Source organism: Aulonocara sp. 'chitande type north' Nkhata Bay, linkage group LG14, assembly GCF_057382095.1.
Source record: "Aulonocara sp. 'chitande type north' Nkhata Bay isolate Kocher_YH1m ecotype deep benthic linkage group LG14, A_spYH_male_GT1.1, whole genome shotgun sequence".
Lineage (NCBI taxonomy): Eukaryota > Metazoa > Chordata > Actinopteri > Cichliformes > Cichlidae > Aulonocara > Aulonocara sp. 'chitande type north' Nkhata Bay.
Genome location: NC_141357.1, coordinates 10,092,695 through 10,108,203, shown reverse-complemented (window position 1 = coordinate 10,108,203; position 15,509 = coordinate 10,092,695). Strand labels below are relative to the sequence as shown.

Sequence of the window (15,509 nt, the reverse complement as noted above, 5' to 3'; positions counted from 1 at the left end):
TGAAACTAAAAGCCAGTTTTAACAGTATTTAAGTACGTTATATCTTCCTTAACGAGTGGGCCAGTCTGAATGAAACACTGCACAAATGTCATCCTACATACAGCAATTATTAACATCCATATGTTCTTTTTTTAAGATTTCTTATTCATTAAAATAATTTTTATTTTTTTATTTTGTTCATGTCATCATCCTCCTGCAAATGCGATGTTATGTTCTCTGTTTGTGTTTGTTGCCCGTGTTTAACTGTACTTTTATGTGCACACAGACTTCTGTTCCAGTGACCGCTAAATGTAAAATGAAGAATTAGAAATAAAGTCCTTAAATATCACAGACATATAAAGGTAAAGCTAAAAAAAAATGTAACGACTATCTTGACTGCATGAACCCATGTGTTAAGAAACTGCGATAACAAAACGTTTCACTTTAACATGGAGAGACTGTCACTTTGTACTTAAACCTTTCCAGTCATTAACCACTGATTAATTTGTCATCAGACATTTGCGATCATTTTTGGAAGGAACTGGTATATGATGTGAAGATGATAATGCTGATAGTGGTCTCAACATAAAGTAGGCTGCTATGAGCTGTTAGAAATGACATATTTTGCCCCATCAGTTGGGCGTTTTGGGCTTTTACTTCAACACTGTTATCTGAGCTTTAAAGTCCTCTGGCACATCTCCTTAACTCTGATAAGAGTCTATCTTTGGTAAATCAATGGCACTAATGGGTTTAGCTGGATTTTCCTTATCACTGCTATTCATCATTTTCTACTTTCACTGCACTTTGTACATTGCATTTGAAAAATGCAGACTGCTGTGGGATCAGTTCATTTCTTTCCTCGTTTCTTATGATTGCCAGACTCCACAGGACAACTTAATTTAACACATGTACATCAGGCGTCTCGTTAAATAAGTCCCTTTGACCACAGCCATGAAAGGGAGACTGAAGACCTGAGAAAGGACAGGGTAGGTTCTCCACTGTGCTCCACAGGTTCAGTGTAACTTTTAGTTTAGCTGCTTGATACAGGGCCATGCTGACTGTACCACACTATCCTGTCATTCTTGTTCTTTTCATCAAAATACTTTCTGTTCAGCCCTTGCGAGGGCTCTGCTATAAATATGGGCTTAATAACTCTTTGCTTGAACTGAATGTGCAGAAGGGAAGGTATATTCATCGCAGTGGAAGGATTGAAAAGAGGGTAAGGAGAAGCAAAACATGAGTGCGTGAGGGAGGCTGAAAGCACGTGTGAGACACAGAGCAGTTGTTCAGTGCCTACAATCTTCCTCTGACATGCATCTGCTGAGATCTGCAGACACAATGGGATAAATCTCTGTAGCTGGCTGGCTCCTAACTTGGGCCCACTACTGGTTTTGTTTTGGGGATTCTTTTTTTTAAATCTCCTCGTAGGCTAGAGTTCCTGGGTGGTGGAGGGCTGGAAGGCATCGAGCACGATGAGGGGAGAAATAGAGCTACTGGTCAAGCAAGGAAACTTTCAGAGCACCAAAACAGAAGTCAGACAAGTATGAAAAATACATGCCCTCTGGCTCACTCTCGCTTTCCATGACACAAGAAGGATCCATGCAGAGCTGTAAAGAAGGAGGAAGTGGTGAAAGTTATGCTATCCTTAGGGAAGGAAGGAAACAAAGAAAAAAATGAAAAAGGGAGCAAGGCAGGATATAGTGAGAGCTCGAAAAGAAGGACAGAATACGGCTTTAATATTTAATAGAGGTGCCATCATTCTTATCATCAGTTATAGCAACTCCAGTTGTTAATTAATGTTCCGTTATGCAATCATGATCCTCTCAGCTCTGTGGTGTAATAGAGTTTACCAGTTACCCAGCACCGTTGGGAGACTAACCACAGTGAACCTCCGGTCCGCACAAGCAAAGACGAGCAGGCTGCAGTGAGAACAGTAAGACAACAATGATTAAAATTCAGGTCATAAAGAAGCATCGACTTATTAACTGTACTGCACATTGGCAGCTGAGTGGAAAAGGGGCCACTAAGAGCCTCCTGTAAGCAAAATATCAACACTTTAAGTCCCTCGATGCCTATTCCCTGTCCATCAGCAGTCGTGTTTACTGTCATTGTGTCCTTCAGCAACACCCTGAACTCTTAAGGCGTTCTGGATAATAGCATCGGCTAACTGTAAATTGGTAAGCTATGAATCTACCCCAACAGTTTCATTGCAACAAAGACATCTGTCCAAATGAATTGATTTGGACCACAGCCCACGTTCCTTGGCTATATGATCCCCTGAATATTGAAGTCATAACCCTTTTATAACAGTGTTTGGCAGGGCAGCCGTTCAGAGATTTGATGCTGAGTGCCCTTGACACCCTTCGTACATCAGCCAGAGCGCTGTCGGCCGTGCTCCAAGACCAGGCTCGGGGAAGTCTCCCCAGGACTGTCACCTTTTCTCGAAAGCTCTCTCTCCCCGTTTCTTCTCTGCGACTCTTTGTCTATCCATCTTGAGCTGTTGTGCCGTCCTCCTCTCCTTCATTTTCACTCTCACTGCCTCCTCCACTTTCCATCATCCTCCAATCTCATCCTTTTGGCAGAAGTGTGACAGTCATTTCAGTTGTCCTTCCTGCTCCTCAATTCACTGTCTGGGGAAAAACGTGGTGTTAGCGAGCACAGCAGAACATGCTCGTGCACAGCCGTCCACATGTATCTCTGCACTCCAGGGGGAGTGGAGCAAGCAAGAGTGCAGATACATAGATGCCTCAGTAGTCTGACTTCCGTGCCGTAGGAGTGGGTGTGCAGATTAGTCGGGAGACACACACACGTATCATTGTGTGCCAAGCTGTCAGTAACAGAGTGTAGCTGACAAGCCAGCTGATTGTAAGAGTGAAGTGTAAGGTGGTGACAGGTTCTTGTCTGAGCAACCTGGGTCAAAGCTTCCACTCCACATCTCCAGCTGTGTTCATGTGTGTGTGTGTGAAGCAAGGAGAAGACAGCTGCTCATCTGTCTCGCAGCAGGTCTCAGATCTGCTGACTGTCACTGTTCACTTGTTTGTTTACAGTCAGCGCCATCAGCAGCTGCTCTGAAATCAGTCTGATGCCATATGCTATACAGGACATTATGAGCACAGCTTGCCCTGTGTCTGCCTAGCCTCATTAGGTGTAGACACCGCTGGGTGGGCTGAACACTAGAGCTCAGACTTGTTTAAAGTCACGACTATGTTGAAACTGCACTTTTTGTCGAAGCCATAACCTTTTATCAGGTTTGAATCCCTGCTGAAGAAACAGAAGCAAGAAGAACAAGAAATGAGTTAGGTAATGCAGGTCGAGTACAAACTACTGACAAACATATGGAAAATCTAATTAAACTGAGCAGAGGAACAAAACAAATCCTGCCATGGCAGTAAATGGTTTGATGAGCAGGAAAAAAAGGATGGGATTCTTATACTATGACATATGCAGTAAGCAGCACTCAGTGTCATGGCCACCTGTGGGAGATTTAACCATTTTATGTGATAGCAAAGGCTAAATGATGTTCCCGAAGCTCTTAATAACATCTAAGCATTTACCTTTATAATAGGCGTATCATGATATGATTTATGTTCTTCACAACAGTAGTGCAAGTTTTTCCTTCTGGAAAAAAGAATACGTCTGGATCTAAATTTACATAGAACAGGCACAGCTGTACTGATATTCCACTTGAACATCAGCATGGCTAAAGAAGTTTTTATCTTTCGCGTTTTTCATCTGCGCGTGGGAAGCAAAGCCTTGCTTCAGTAGGACATTGTGTTAATAAGTATTATTGCAAGAATTAAATTGCAATAACTTTGTTGTTGGATTGTTAATGAGGATAAAATCACAGTGCTTTAAAAGTGTTTTCATACCTTTCACGCTTTTTAATGAATGTTCTTGTAATAAGCATCAATTAATGAGTAAAGAGGCACTAATGAGCCCTTATAAGAGCCTTAATAACATGTTTGGTTAGAAAAACTAGACTAATTATGACTGACAGACAGATAGACAGAATGCTAGCTGGTGATCACTTCATAATATATACCATTACTTCATGTAAATAATTTTGCATAATACTCAAAGACTACAAAAGCCATTCCAGCTTGTACAAATAACATATAACAAAATGCCCCCTAAAAACAAGCTCATGAGGGAACTAACTCTGTAACGACAAATCATATCCTCGCGTAGGTGGTACAGAAATATGTTCAGTGCTACAAAATCGCAGGACCACTACATCATGTTTCATATTGTTAAAGACGGCTGCTATTGGCTATTCCCCCTTAAGCCAGCAGATCGCACTTATTTTCTGTTTCAGTTTTATCTGCGTACACGAAACCACGTGGGCAGAGACACTCTGACCTTGCTCTCCTCGCTCTCCCTGTGTAACACAAAGCCTCTCTTTCCCATGGCAAATGCAAGTCTATTGAATCAATCCAGACAGTAATGAGAAGCCTTCCCACAACAATAGGCTAGATCCGTTTATCAGCTGTGTTTAAGAAAAGCCAGACAACCCAACTCTCCTTCATGGGAATTCAATCACTTAAACCCTATTCTGCTTTATCAACAATTAATCTCCTTCTAAAGCCTCACACTTGAATGGGACAAGACAGCAAACAGCACACAGTGTTATACGGTGTGATGCCACACTGAGAGCAACCCCAGCACTCCCTCAAACAAACAAGAAGAAGGAAAATGGGACAGAGAGAGGAACAACAACATTCAGAAAAACAGACGGCAGCGTCGCTTCGCTGTGCATGTCATTTCTTCGGCTCAAGAAGCGGCAAATAAACAGCCGTCTTGTTTTTGGCTCCAACTCCTGTGTTATTTCTGCACTGCCAGCAGCAGTGGTGGCAAACGGCTGTGAACAGAAGTGGAAGTTCTCCTTTTGTCCTCGGACTGCCGATGAGCTATCGCTCATGTACCGTAGGGCTTCTTGCTGCCAAGAACAATAGGACATTAGAATTCAGCTGACAAAGCACAGCACATTAATACAAGAAGTCACTCAAAGACTCAATATATATATCTATATTTATAGAGAGAGAGAAAGAGAGAGAGAGACATTGGAGTGTTCGCTTAAAAAAAACATGAATTTTTATGCTGTAGGAAAAGCATAAGATCTTCATTGACATTAAAGGGCATTTGTCATTGGAAGACAATGTCAGACACACAGAAATCATATGCATTGAAACTTTTAAGAAGATCGCAGCATTGTGCCCCATGGAAAGATATTTGCATTTCATCAGGCATTTGTTTTTGGCAACACACTGTCATAAAAAACTCGTTTACTTTCTGAGCCGCTCGTGTTTTCATTATCTCCGCTGCGAGAAATCTGTTGATGAGAATAGTTATTCAGTAATTATGTGCTGACCCATCATTTAAATCACAGCGACTCCCGACAGATAGACAGCTGCCATGTGGCTGTGTTAGATAAAGCCAGGACCAACTGTCCAAACACAATCGCACACACGCTCAAATGCACGCACACACTCTCACACGCAGAGTTAAAGGGGTGATCATGGGTAGGTGCGCATACATGGGCACGGGCGTGCTGTCGCGCTCGTGCAGACAAAAGAAAATAAATGTCGCGGGGTCTTTTATGCTACTTGACTCTGAAGTTTCTCAAATCAGCTGCTTAACATAAATTAGCATTTGCAAAATAAATGTAATGTTTCGCGCCGTGGCGAAGCGGCGCCGATGAATAATGCATGAGGACATGCAAATGAGCGCAATCCAGCAGAAGTTTGCTCGCCGCTGTGCGATTCACATCCCTCGTCCACATCCTCCTCACTACCCCACTGCCACTCTCCTTCTTCCCCTGCTTCCTCTCCCATCCCTTACTTGAAAAGGTAGGGCGGGGGGGGGTGCACAATGTTTTCCGGTTGTGTCCATCCCTAAGCAGTCCCTCACCCCTGCAAAGTGCTTTAATTGATATGGAAAACCTCAAGTTGTTCGTGCAAACTTTGCAAACAATGCAAATCAGTATCCGGCACGCATTTGCTGAAGTGCACTTCTTCCAAGCTGCTCAACTCGTCCCAACTTGCTCCCAGAAATCCCACTGTTGCATGTCCCAGAGGCCGCAGGGGCTCTCGACAGTAAAATGTGGGTAATTATGTGCATTGTCTTTTCAGAATGGCTGCATCGCAAATTAGAGAATGGCAGAAAAACAATTTGAGCTCAGTGTCCGAGAAGTAGTTAAATACCAGCTTAAAGACCAGCTTTCAATTTTGTTATTAAAGAAATCAGTAACTGATCTGCATTCAGCATATGCGCTCAGCTATGAGCACAAACACTGAATGCTTTACACACCTGGGACACAGGCTTTTTCTTCACTTTCCAGTCGAGTTTTCCACCAAATTTCACATGCTTTAAAACGATGACGGCAGGGGAGACGAGCTGGCTCGGGTGCTCCATTTAGGGCATCACTTCTCAACTGCGGGCAGCTGTAATGCAGCTTGCTGTATAACTTAATCATTCGCAGATGCTTCCTGTAATTCTCCATCATTTCACGCTTTCCATTTACAGTATCCTGTTGTTTTCGTGCATCTTTGAGGGGGGTTACGTCCGCTGCAGTCCAAATTCACACGGCAGAGGTATTACTTTCCAATTCCTCCCTGAAACAGTGCTTATCAAAGAAGCGGTTTCCAGTCACCAAGCACATCAGCAAAGGTAATTTAATTTTAGGTTTAGATTTTAGCCGTTATGGTATAGAGTTCCCTTTGATCAGGAAATAGTTTCTCCCTAAGAGCAGCAGTAGCTCCTAAAATCCAATATGTCTTAATAAGAAGAAGAAAACAGGAACAAATCATGACACTTAGCATTTTCACTGGAAAAATAATAGCTGCTTCCCAGTGTTGTTCATTGATCTGTTGTGCATATAGAGAACAATCCACCACCTATTCCCTCCATGTTTCTCATCGAGCATTCTATTGTTAGAGCAGCTCAAGGCTACCGGCGCACCAAATGCCCCCACTCCAAGTGCACTGGGAGAAAAGTTGGAAAGAAACACTCTCACTAAGGAAATGTAATCAATAGACTTGTAGCAAAGGCATTTCAGGCAGGGGATCAACTCTGACCTGTATTCAGAGATATTACAGGTGCAAGGGGAGGCACATATATGTGTGAGCTTGGAACAAAAACACAAGATGTAGTTTCAGTGTTTGTGCTGCCAAAAAAGCCTTCACTCTCAGGAGTTTTTCACAGCCATTTGAAGAAATAAAAAAAGAAACCTAAGCGTATCCTGGGTTTACAAAAGAATGTACAGATATAACATATACATGCATAAGTTCGACCTTAACCTCAGATGCTGGGATTAACCCTTTAGCAGAAACACATTTTTGCAGGTGTTCTAAAATTGTCATCCATCAGACTCTGACAGCAGTTTTATGAAAGGCTTTCGTGAAAAATTCCTTCAGCTGCAAAATATTTGTGGTTTCTCTCGCGTCTGTTTTGTCTCCCTGCGCAACATCCGAGTTTGATTCACACATGGGCTTTTTTTAACTGGGGCACTCAATAAACCTACATTTCTTCTCTTTGAGCCGTTGAGTTTGTGTGCTGGTGTGGCTGGGGTCATTATTCTTTGGAAAGATAAATTTCTGGGTTAACTTTCAGCTGTCAGACAGATGGTCTGACGTTATCTCAAAGCACCATTTGATGATGCTCAATTTGTTGTTGAATTCATTGCTTAGTCTTTGAGGGAGTATCGGAGCTCCATCTCATTACATTTTTACCACTGTGCCTCACATTCGGTGTAAAGTTCACTTCCTGGAAAGCTGTGTTTTGTCTGTGGCAAACATGTCCCCATCTTTGACTTAACTGTCCGTAGCATGAGATTCAAAAATGTATGCTATTTGTCTGCATGTGTGGTGACAAACCATTAAAGCAAAGCCTCCACCGCACATGCTGGTCACATTTGTGCAATCTCTTTGTGACTGCACATGCATCCACTTTGAAACTAACAGTTGCAAGAGCTTTTAGTAGATCTTGAGATGAAAACCAGCTGGTTGTCACTTGAAAACGAGCCACCTGTCGATGAAGTTCCTTTCAGTGGAATGATTTAGTTCAAATCACAGAGATCTTTTTGTAAATCCCTTGCTAGCCGGTCAGCAGCCATAGAGAGAAAAGAGGGAAAAGGGTATTTTTTTTGGAGCCACTTGTAACTGTTCTGAGTACACTAATTGTTGTTGCAAGTGCACAAGATGTCATTTGCTCCACACTATACCAGTTTTCTCCCCAACATGCTAAATACTCTACTACAGTATTTTTTTTTTTTTTTTTTTTTAAATGACATCAGAAACAGCAGTATGCGACATTACGTGATGGCAGAGCTTCAGTTCATCCTTTGTCATTTTTTTTTTTTTTTTTTTTTTTTTTTTTTAATAAATAGGACAGGGGGAATGAATGAGAGAGAGAGGGGGAGAGAAAGAAAGAAAACCCAAGGGGAGAAGAGACGGTGAGAAGGGGGGGGAAGAGAGACAAAAAAAAAAACTCCTGGGTCACCTGTATGGAGAAAAAACAAACAAACAAACAAACAAACAAACAGAGGAGACAGCAAACAACAAAGAGCAACATAATAATAGAGAAAACAAAGCACCATCACAATAAACTAGCTAGTCATAGATATCAGTATTTACTAAGTAATAAACGATATTGTGCAGCACGCAAGATAGACAGCGCACAGTGTGCTTTGAGGCAGCAGCCAAGAAAGCTTTAGTCCGCGTCTGTGAATACCCATGTGTGCATACCTGTGTGGATCAGCATGCTTGCATTCCAAAGGTTTCTCCATGTAATGATCTGCTAGGGAGTGTGGGGGGGCCACAGCCCCGTCCTCCAGGGTGTGAAGCGGGTATGGAGGAGATCAAAACTCCAGACATCCAGAGGCCCCCAGAACACAAGAGACCATGGAAGACCAACAGAGGGGCAGCCGCGCCACTGTTCCAGTAAGAGCTGAGGAGAGTCCCAGATGAGGGCTCACTCAGCAGCCGCGGAGCAGAAGCCAGGGGGGGTTGCAGTGACGCGCCCGTGAGCTCCGCCGGCCCCCAGCTGCGCCTGAGTGACCGAGCCCTAGGCCGAGAGGCCGGGGGCACCCCACCTCCAAAGGGGCCCGAGCGAGCCCCAGGCCCCAGGCCCCGACAAGCGGCCGCCAAGGAGTGAGCCGGTGTGTACCCGGACGCCCACCCCCAGACACAAAGAACCACCAACACACCGACACCTGAGGGAGTCCGCCACCGGCAGGGGAAGTGGTGGTGGGTGGAGATAGGCCTCCAAACCTTGGAGGGCCTGAGGTGTCCCCAGAGAGGTGGCGTCTGATACCCAACCTGACATATAGACACAGACATACAGGCACACACAGACACAAACATCCATTCCCACCCTCATGCTCTCATATGCACTCACTCCACACTCAACCAACGTGGAGACAGACATAAAGTGTCAAGGCTCGGCTGTGTGGCAGGCAGGAGGAGGACCCAAACGCAAAACTCACAGACACGGGGATGAACTCAAAATCACAGCTTTAATGCTGGAATGGCAGAACATAGGAAATACAAAACTAAACTGGGAAAAGTAAACTAACATACGCAGAGAGACACAGGGAGATCCACACAACATGAGGGACGACGTCACGCTGAACAGAGGGAGACGCAGACAGAAATACACAGAGGGTTAACGAGGGGAGTGGGAACACACGGGGAACACAGGTGACACTGATAATCATAACGAGACAGGGCGGGGTGAACTGAACACTGACGGGAGAGGTGAAACAGGAAGTACAGAGGAGAGAGAGCACGAGTAGAACACCAACGTAACGGGCAGGGGAGACACGGAATAAACACGAAAGGGGACGAGGGCTCATAAATACATAGAGGGCACACAGGGGGAAGAGAGAGCACGGGGAGAACTTAGACATAATGGGCAGGGGAAGCATGGAATAAAACATAAGGAGAGACGAGGGCTCACAGATACACAGAGGGGCACACAGGGAGACATGAAGGGCAAGGGATCAAAACTAGAAGCCATAGAATAAATCACACACAAGTACAATAATACGAAAATCACAAAGAACTAAAAACGCTGGGTCAGGAGACCCAGGACCGTGACAGTACCCCCCCCTCAAGGGCTGGCTCCAGACAGCCCAAACACAGAAAAACAAAACCAAACAGAAAACAACCCAGGGCGGGCGGCGGGGGCCCAGGACGGAGGGCTCGGAACAGAAAACAAAAGAAGAGCACAGCAAACACCGGAGCCCAAGAAAACAACTCAAACACAGAGCAGTTCAGGGGGCCGACCATGCGGAAGGCAACGGCGGAGACGCGGAAACAGTTCAGGAGGCCGGCCGTGCGCAAGGCAACGGCGGCGGTGAAGGAGACGACGGAGCAGTTCAGGAGGCCGACCGCGCGGGAGGCGGCGGCGACGATGACAGCGCCGGTCCGGGGGCCGACCGTGCGGAAGGCGACGGCGGCCACTCAGGCGAAGAGGGTCCGGGGGCCGGCCGTGCGGAAGGCGACGGCGGCCACTCAGGCAAAGGCGGTCCGGGGGCCGGCCGTGCGGAAGGCGACGGCGGCCACTCAGGCGATGACGGTGCAGTTCAGGGGGCCGGCCGCGCAGAAGGCAGCGGCTCTCCAATGTCAGGCGTACTGGCCGAGGCCCGGTGGGCACAGGACCAGTCGAGACGGGACCAGGCGAAGCACAGGCTGAGGCTGCGGCAGACGAAGGCTCGGAGGCCGGACCAGGCGAGGACGAAGACTCGGAGGCCGGACCAGGCGAGGACGAAGACTCGGAGGCCGGACCAGGCGAGGACGAAGACTCGGAGGCCGGGCCAGGCGAGGACGAAGACTCGGAGGCCGGGCCAGGCGGAGCTGCAGAGGCTGAGGCCGGGCCAGGCGGAGCTGCAGAGGCTGAGGCCGGCCCAGGCGATGATGAAGCGGTCGCAGATGGCGGCTGAACGGGCCCCTCGGACCCTCCAGCGGAGACTGGAGGCTGAACGGGCCCCTCGGACCCTCCAGCGGAGACGGGAGGCTGAACGGGCCCCTCGGACCCTCCAGCGGAGACGGGAGGCTGAACGGGCCCCTCGGACCCTCCAGCGGAGACGGGAGGCTGAACGGGCCTCTCGGACCCTCCAGCGGAGACGGGAGGCTGAACGGGCCCCTCGGACCCTCCAGCGGAGACAGGGAGGTGCTGGCCGGGCTCACTGGAACCCCCAGCGGACGAGGTAGATGGCGGCGTGGGAGCCGCGGAGTCCTGGATGAGCTCATCCGAGCTTCCAGCAGGAGCCGATGTAGAGCCAGAGAGGATTGGGACCCCGGGCTCAATGTTAAGCTGGCTAGAAAACCGCACTGCTACGGGGAACTGGGCCAAAGGTTCAGGTGCGAGCTGAGCTGCTGGACACACGGGGACCTGAGCTGCTGGACACACGGGGACCTGAGCTGCTGGACACACGGGGACCTGAGCTGCTAACGGTGGAGAAGTAAATGACTTCACAGGGGAATGAACTAGAGGTAGTGACGGTTGTGGTGCTGGTGGTTGAGTGGGTGACTGTGCTAAAGGAGACTGCACTGGGGACACTGGAGACTGCACTGGGGACACTGGAGACTGCACTGGGGACACTGGAGACTGCACTGGGGAAAGCAGAGCTGCAGGTGACTGCGCTAGAGACTGCAGTGATGGTTGTAGTGGAGGTGTGACGGGTGGAGGAGTGGCTGAAGTGGCTGCGGGTCGTGCGGCTAGTGGCTCAGCTACAGAGCATATTAACGGCAGGGCTATGGGTTGAATGACTGACTGAGTAGCAGCCTGAGTGGCTGGGTGAAGCGACGGTTGTGGTGGAAGAGAAACAGGTGGTAGTGTGGATGACGGAACTAAGGGCGACTGAGTGGCAGACCGAACTGATGACTGAAGCGATGGTAGAGGTGAAAATGGAGCTTGTGGTGGAGTTAATGGCTGAGCTAGCGGGGACACAGGAGACTGAGCTGCGGGTGGCGGCGAGGGAGCTAACTGAGCTGCGGGTGGCGGCGAGGGAGCTAACTGAGCTGCGGGTGGCGGCGAGGGAGCTAACTGAGCTGCGGGTGGCGGCGAGGGAGCTAACTGAGCTGCGGGTGGCGGCGAGGGAGCTAACTGAGCTGCGGGTGGCGGCGAGGGAGCTAACTGAGCTGTGAAGGGCTGCGCAGGCGATAAGCAGCTCGCATTGACTTCCGCCACACAAAACACAGCCCCTGAATGAACAGTCATAATGTCTGGAAAAGACACAGAGTTCTCACTCACCACAGCAGGTGAATTAGAAGGCCGAATGTCCGGCTGTGGGGTGGCGCGTCGGCGGCGTGAATGCCGTTTTCTTCGGGAAGCCGGAGGTGCGGTGATGGAGGAAACCGGCAACGACGGAGAGATCGCGGCCGGCTCCTCATCCTCCGACCACATTGCTGCGAGAAAAGCAGCGGGTGAGTGACAGTCAGAGTGGAGGGTGGATGGAGAGGAGTCCAGTGGCAGCAGCGTGGAAACGTTTCCCGATTGTGGCGGTCGCTGTTGCGGTATGACGAGCTCGCGAATTTGTACTGTCTCCTTGGCTTTCTGCAGATTGGACAGTAGGCCCGAAAATCCTGAGAGCTCGTGGAGATGGGGATTCCCTTTGAGAATAGCCTCGATGGCGTTTATCCCAATGGACACGGCTTTAATGTCCGAGGCGTGGGAAACTCGCTCCCACAGGCCGAAGATGCGGGCCAAATCGCTTTCCCGGGAGGAGCCTGCTGGGTCCATGTCTGGTGACGTCGTACTGTCAAGGCTCGGCTGTGTGGCAGGCAGGAGGAGGACCCAAACGCAAAACTCACAGACACGGGGATGAACTCAAAATCACAGCTTTAATGCTGGAATGGCAGAACATAGGAAATACAAAACTAAACTGGGAAAAGTAAACTAACATACGCAGAGAGACACAGGGAGATCCACACAACATGAGGGACGACGTCACGCTGAACAGAGGGAGACGCAGACAGAAATACACAGAGGGTTAACGAGGGGAGTGGGAACACACGGGGAACACAGGTGACACTGATAATCATAACGAGACAGGGCGGGGTGAACTGAACACTGACGGGAGAGGTGAAACAGGAAGTACAGAGGAGAGAGAGCACGAGTAGAACACCAACGTAACGGGCAGGGGAGACACGGAATAAACACGAAAGGGGACGAGGGCTCATAAATACATAGAGGGCACACAGGGGGAAGAGAGAGCACGGGGAGAACTTAGACATAATGGGCAGGGGAAGCATGGAATAAAACATAAGGAGAGACGAGGGCTCACAGATACACAGAGGGGCACACAGGGAGACATGAAGGGCAAGGGATCAAAACTAGAAGCCATAGAATAAATCACACACAAGTACAATAATACGAAAATCACAAAGAACTAAAAACGCTGGGTCAGGAGACCCAGGACCGTGACATAAAGAGACGCTGTACACACAATCACACTCCCCAAGCGTACTCTACAAACCGGGTCTAGGTACCCTTGCCCCTGGAGGGGGGAATTGCACCCAGACCCAGGTGGTGTTACCCTTTTCCCTGCGGTGGGGAGAGGCAGACCACCCCGACTCCGCAGCAGCAGGGAGGCCCCACACCCCAGACCGCAGTCGGACGGCCAACTCCTCCTACTAGCCCCCCCGCTCCAGCAGGCCGCAGAGAATGGGGGTGGGAGAAGACTCCAAACTCTACTACAGTATTAACAGATTCAAATCCCCCCAAAACACAACTTAGTTGAAACATAAACCAGGTTTCGCTCCATTTTTAGTCATGTAGTAATCACCATGTTGCCCATGGTGATGTTTGTAGTGGTCCTGGGTTCTGGTAGGTTTGGTCAGAAAGTGATAACGCAGCATTATAAGTTATAAATAACTGTGCCTGCAAAAGAGTAGGCTGTGATTAATAGTCCACCATCCCTTTTGGCAGTGTCTATCACACATACACACGCACACACACTGGAGGAGGCAGGTCTTCAAATGCCCTGGCTATCAATAATCTGCATCGCTAAATTATAAAGTAACCAACATTCATCATACACCTCTCTGCTATTAGGCTAAGAAACAATCAGGTAGTCTAAGGAGCTTGGAAAGAAAAGCGTCTGGACTTCTTTGAGTTGCTTGAAGACGTTTCACCTCTCATCCGAGAAGCTTCTTCAGTTCTAAGGGTCAAATGGTGGAGAGTCCCAGATTTAAACCCAGTGGGAGTTTCCCCCCAAAGAGGGACAAAGGACCCCCTGACCATCCTCTACCTAATCCCATGAGCCAAGGTGTGAAAGCGGGTGTGGGTCACAATCAGCCAGGGTTTTGGGTGAGTTCATTGTGAAACCTGGCCCCACCCTATCATCCTGAGGTCAGATGGCCCAGGATGTGAGTGGCGTTAAGGCGTCTGGGGAGGGATCTCAAAAACTGGATTATAGATGGCAGAGAGTTGGTGTCGTAAACCCCCGCCTCTGTTCAAAGATGGTCGCTCACAGTGGACATAGATGATAGATGGCTTCTTTCACTCCTCTTTCAAACCATCTGTCCTCTCTGTCCAAAATATGAACGTTGGCATCCTCGAAAGAGTGTCCTTTATCCTTAAGATGCAGATGGACTGCTGAGTCTTGTCCTGTGGAGGTGGCTCTTCTATGTTGTGCCATGCGCTTGTGAAGCGGCTGTTTGGTCTCTCCAATGTAGAGGTCTGGGCATTCCTCGCTGCACTGTACAGCATACACCACATTGTTAAGTCTGTGTTTTGGAGTTTTGTCTTTCGGGTGAACCAGTTTCTCTCTGAGCATGTTGCTGGGTCTGAAGTACACTGGGATGTCATGCTTGGAGAAAACTCTCCTGAGTTTCTCTGATACACCGGCTACATAGGGGATGACAATGTTGTTGCGTCTGTCTTTCTTATCCTCACTCGCTGGTGTCTGATCTTCTTTTCTGTGCCTCTTTGCTGACTGTAAAAACTCCCATTTAGGATAGCCGCAAGTTTTGAGTGCTTCCTTTACATGTGTGTGTTCCTTCCTTCAGGCTTAGAAGGAACATGTTCTGCCCGGTGGTGTAGGGTCCTAATTACTCCAAGTTTGTGTTCCAGAGGACATATCTCAGCTAGCTTGGAAATGCCTTGGTGTTCCCCCAGAAAAGCTAGAGGAGGTGACTGCTGCTCCTGTGACCTTAACTCAGACTGATGGATGGATGGATGGATGGATGGACTTTGTAGAGAAATTTTACAAGCCTAGTTTTTAGTTTTATTTTAGTCAAGTAAAACGTTTTGGTGTTTTCAAAATCAATGAATGCAACAATTCCTATCCTGCTGCCTGCCCTTTGACAGTTGGAAACAGGACATTTTTTGCATTTAATTAATGTTTCAGTAATTAGAAAGCTTCAGGCTTCATGTACTTTATCTTGTACATGTAAAAAATGTATTTTTTTCTCTATTATGGTTTAACAGTCATTAGTGTCCATTTTTTTGTCTGAAGGTTGTAGTGCGCAATAGACCTTGGCATGTTGATAACTCACATTTCATCCAAGAGGTTTAAACAAGAAAGT

General features: G+C 47.9%; 1 protein-coding gene across 2 annotated transcripts in view; it reads left to right on the top strand.

Annotated features, from left to right (window-relative positions):
* Nucleotides 1–15,509, top strand: part of lsamp (limbic system associated membrane protein) — a 499,113-nt gene that overhangs the window by 460,119 nt on the left and 23,485 nt on the right. The window lies entirely within an intron of this gene.